Genomic DNA, 5337 nt, shown 5'->3' with positions numbered 1-5337 from the left:
TCTGATACTCCTGACACATATGGAATGGAGATGTTCTTTCTCCGCCGGTTGTTGTCCTTCTTCTTGTTGTTGGGGGGTCTTGTTTTAGTGGCTTTGATGAGTGCCCACTTGGGGTAGCCACAGGTTTGCAGGGCCTTCCTGATTGGTGTTGCTCCTTCTTCTTCCCCTCTGAGCTGGTCCACTGGAACACAAACTGGGAGTCATCAGGACCCTGCAGCACAGAGCACAAACTGTACCCACCAGCTCAGAAGAAGGAGCAACACCACATCAGGAAGGCCCTGCAAACATGTGGCTACCCGAAGTGGGCACTCATCAAAGCCACAAAAACAAGACCCCCCAACAACAAGAAGAAGGACAACACCAGGCGGAGAAAGAACATCTCCATTCCATATGTGTCAGGAGTATCAGAGAAACTCCGCAGGATCTTCAACAACCATGACATCCCAGTCCATTTCAAACCTATGACAACACTGAGACAGAGACTGGTTCACCCGAAGGATAAGATTCCCAGGAAGAAACACAGCAATGTGATATATGCAGTCCAGTGCAGTGAGGAATGCTCTGATCTGTACATTGGAGAAACTAAACAACCACTCCACAGAAGAATGGCTCAGCACAGGAGAGCCACCTCCTCAGGACAAAACTCAGCTGTTCACCTCCACCTCAAAGACAAAGGACACTCCTTTGAGGACAACAACGTTCACATTTTAGACAGGGAGGAAAGGTGGTATGAAAGAGGAGTCAAGGAAGCCATCTATGTTAAGCTGGAAAAACCTTCCCTTAACAGAGGTGGTGGCCTCAGACATCATCTTTCTACCACATACAATGCAGTGATTCCATCCATTCCCAGGAAGTTTGCACATACTCACAGTAAGAACAAAGGGCTGTCAACCAGTCCCCCTCCGGCAGTTTCATAGTCGTTAGCCAGTCGTTAGACACACCTGGCCCAGTCAGCCAGAACATCACAGGTAAGTATGGAAACATTTAGTGCTATTGTTTGTAAGGTTTTTTTAAGTTTTACCCAGACCCACCCACATAGGTCTGTAACCACATATAAACCATGTTTCCCCACCAAACAGTTAGAAATGATGAAGCTGCTTGGATGAGCAGCGAAACGTCTTCTAGAAAACTCTACAAGTCCAGACGCCTTGCTTCAATCTTCTCTACGTATGATGACCTGGATGACTGAGAATCTTCATCAACAATGATAGATGGTGTAATCCTGAACACATCACTGTCAAAGAACATTTCTGCAGTAAGGACATTGAGCTGTTAGCCGTTAGCATGAGCGCTGATTGATTAATGATCTACTGTAGTGCTGTGTGAGTCATCAGAGGACACTTCTGTCTTCATTTGAAGCTGGTAGGTACAAACTGCACCACTGCTAGCAGGAGCTCCTTTGTTCTACACCTGGACATCAGCTCACTCATTTTAACAACTGACAGACTCCATTTCTGGAAAGACAGACCATCTGGACAAGACAGGTCTCTGGTTCTCTTCCAGTCAGGTTTACTCACAGAGGAGGTTCCATGGTGTAATGGTTAGCACTCTGGACTCTGAATCCAGCGATCTGAGTTCAAATCTCAGTGGAACCTTTTGTTTGAACAGTTATCCTTTCTACACAGTTTAGTCTATGGAGAAGTCCACAGTCGGTTCATTGGTCCAGCTGTAGTCATTAATGGACTGAAGGCCATGAAGGAGGCTGTGGTGCTGAATCCTGCTGCTTGTGCTGGATGATCCAGTTATAACATGGAATCCTCTGCTCCCCATGCTGCTATGTCCTGCTAGTACTCATTATTCAGGAAACAAGAACAAGTATTAGGGAGTGCTCTCAAGTGCTCTCTAAGCAAAATAAAATAGCTTTGTTTCTATGGTGACCCCACAGGCTGCAACAAAACACCACTACAGGTGCTGGTCATATAATTAGAATATCATCAGAAGGTTGATTTATTTCAGTAATTCCATTCAAAAAGTGAAAGCTGTATAATGCAAACATTCATTCCACACAGACTGAAATATTTCAAGTGTTTATTTCTTTTAATTTTGATGGTTATAACAGACAACCAATGAAAACCCACATTCAGTATCTCAGCTGGATGGATGAGGATGGATGGATAATGTAGTGGACTCCCACCCAGCAGATCAAGTCCCAGAGGTTACAGCATCATTTATTAGCTGAGTTTCCCCTCAGGGAAGCTGCTGTTTACAAGCTGTTTACAGAGAGAAGCAAGAAAACAACAGTCAGCATCATTGTCCATAAAAACACATGACAATAACATGTGAGACAGAGAGTTTATGATCAGTGCTCCCCCTGCTGGTTAGGACATATGATGACATTTTTAAATGTACCAGTCAAAACTCACTCAGTGGTTTGTCTTTGTTTTTATGACTTTCTACATTGTAGGTTCATCCTGAAGACATTAGAGCTATGAAGGAACACATGTGGAATGATGTAGTGAACACAAAGTGTTAAACCAAGCAGAATATGTTTGATGTTTGACATTCTTCCAAGCAGCCAGCTTTTGCTTTGATGACATCTTCACACACTCTTTGCATTCTCTCAATCTGAACTGAACCACCAATGCTGTGCAATGCTGACATCTAGTGGTGGAATCGCAGGTTACAGAATCAGAAATTCCTTTTTTTTATCCCCGAGGGGAAATTCTTGTTTGTTACAGACACATAGAAGAAAAGATAATTGAAATATGAAATAGAAATATATAATAAATATTGAAATACCTAGACAGCATTTAAATCCCTGAGTTGTATCTAAAGAACATATTTACTATTGTGTAAAAACCTTTACACAGTAAAGAGCCTGACATGAATGTACCAGTATGAATGTACAGTGTCTGAGTGACTGTTACAGTTCAGAGTTCAGTAGTTTGATAGAGACGGGCCGGAATGACTTCCTGTCTTCTCACCTGCTCTGTGGTGAAGGTGATCGGTGGAGGTGGGGAACCAGTAATTCCCAGGTGATGACTGTCAGCCGAGGGGTCAGAGGACGAGGTGCGAGCAGGGCCATCTGGATGAGCTGTGGGAGAAGAGAGGGCGGGTGACGTGGCTGGTCGTTGTCGCTCAGCTGCTGTAGAGTCGTTAGCAGGGTTTCCCCGCGCAGGTTCGAATCCTGCCAACAACGGTTCTTTTCATCTCCAAGATCACTTTATGCCCCTCCATTGTTTACACTTAACAAGTCTGATGTGTTAACAACGAGCTCTATGAAAAAATTCATCTTGACCAGTCAGAGTGCTGCCATTTATATTGACTGTCTGAGGACCAAACCCTGGCACAGTCCATCTGACACTTCCAAAAACTATCATTTTAAAAACGCTGGACCGAGAGCAACTGGTGTGCAATGAGGAGGCAAAGGATAAAACGTCCCAGCACATTTCAAACCCAGTTTCACCCTGAGGCAGAGACTGCTTCACCTTAAGGACAAAACACCTGGGAAAGGCAGATCTCAAGGTACTACAATAGTCAGAATGATTCATCATGTGGTGACCAGATGAAAAATCTCATCTCTGGCTGTCCACATCAGTGTCAGTGAAGATTTCAGATTGTTTATTAAGTGTTCATCCTTGAGCTTTTCCAAACTTGTTGTGGACAGCACACTTTTCATGTCAGGATGGCCGAGCGGTCCAAGGCGCTGCGTTCAAGCTGGGGAACATTCGTCCGTCTAAGATGGGGAAGAAGGGGGAAGAAGGGGGGAGAAGAAAAGAAGAGGAAAAAGAGGGGAAAAAGGGAAAAATGAAAAAAGAAAGGAAAGTTGTGGAAACTTTGTTAACATATATATTTTATGTATGTATTTTACGATTCAGAAACACAAATTAGACACTTTTAGTATTTTACTTTGGACCACAGCTTGGATTCGAACCGGTGACCACAGGAATGCTAGTTTTGATCCGCCATTTTTGGCATCATTTTTGGCATCATTTTTACTCGTGAATAAATCATTCTGAATTAATATGTTTGTACATTTGTGGTTTTGTTTTCCTAAAACTGAAAAACTCCCAAATATGGGAAGTCATTGTCACTTTTATAATTTTTATAAGTGTGTTGTTTAAAATCATTAATAAACACCCACTAACTCATTAAAATACATCATAAACAGAATAAAGATTGTAAATAAATAAAGGAGACTTCAATAATTACACACAAAATATTTATTTAGGATTTTTTTTCCTCATTTCCTCCAACCATTGCTCTTTAGGAAGAGATTCTGTTTGTGGGCAGTATACTCGGCCTCGGTACTGGCTGTGTCCAGTGTCAGCAGTGCGAAAATTGCCACACATTTTACATGTATTTGCCTGCACTGTTCTCCGATATGGCCTCTTCATAACAGATCCAGCTTCCCCTGAGGGGGTCTGCACCCCCTGCACTGGAAGGACTGCTTGCATTATCACTGGTCCTGCTGGTCCTGCTGGTAGGAGGATCTGAGGAAGAGGGGGCGTCAGAAGGGGCCCTGGTGCTGAAACAGTGGCAAACAGCCTCTGTACCGGCCCCTTTGGCATGATGGCACGCTGTCTAGTGGCTGCCTGACCTGCTGTACTCTGTGGAAGCTGGTAGTGATGCTCCTGCTGTGGACGTGTGGGTTCAACAGGCTGTTCTCTTGCTGTCTGAAGTGGCTCTGCAGACTCACTGAGGGCTGGGGGCAGTGCAGTGCCCTGGAGGAGCACAGAAAGCTCCTGTTTCTTCTGCCTATTATTATGCCACTGGATCAGGGTGGTTTGGTTCACTTCTACCAGCTGTATTTCTGTTGCCTGCATTACCCTGTGGTTACCAACTACCAGCTGGCGAATCGTATGATAGTCCCTCAGAATTAGGGACCACCTTGAAACAGTCGCCTTGCCTTTTCTCACTGGACTCGGGTAGAGATTACAAAGTCTCATGAAAATGTTCTCCACTAATCTGCAGCAGTCCGGCCACTGTGCAGGTGCACTACTTGCACCTAACATACAACGGGTGGTGCTCTCCACACCAGGAGTCTTTGAAGGTTTTTTCGGTGTTCGGAATCGCCCACTCAAAAGTCTCTCCTGATGCCGTGCAGTATAAACTACCCGTTGCTTGTCACTTTCGTTCAGACTGCCCCACAGTGCTGTAATTGTGTCTGCCTGTTGGTTCAATTCAATTCAATTCAGTTTTATTTATATAGCGCATATTACAATCAGACATTGTCTCAAAGCGCTTCACAGGAACCCCCCTAAGAGCACTGTGGCAAGGAAAAACTCCCTTTAAGAGGAAGAAACCTTGAGCAGGACCCGTCAACTTAAGGGGGAACCAGTCCTGCTGCTAGTCAGAGAGGATGAGGGAGAGAGAGAGAGAGAGAGAGAGAGAGGA

At 44.4% G+C, this 5337-nt stretch overlaps 1 non-coding gene across 1 annotated transcript; it reads left to right on the top strand.

The window, feature by feature from the left end:
• The first annotated feature begins 1523 nt into the window (after nt 1-1523).
• Nucleotides 1524-1595, top strand: trnaq-cug (transfer RNA glutamine (anticodon CUG)). The gene has a single exon. It is a non-coding gene; the product is annotated as a tRNA-Gln (tRNA).
• The last annotated feature ends 3742 nt before the right edge of the window (nt 1596-5337 follow it).

Source organism: Parambassis ranga, unplaced genomic scaffold (genome assembly GCF_900634625.1).
Source record: "Parambassis ranga unplaced genomic scaffold, fParRan2.1 scaffold_24_arrow_ctg1, whole genome shotgun sequence".
In the NCBI taxonomy this organism is placed as follows: Eukaryota; Metazoa; Chordata; class Actinopteri; family Ambassidae; genus Parambassis; species Parambassis ranga.
Note: the sequence above shows the minus strand (reverse complement) of the source record. Positions and strands in the feature narration are given on the sequence as shown.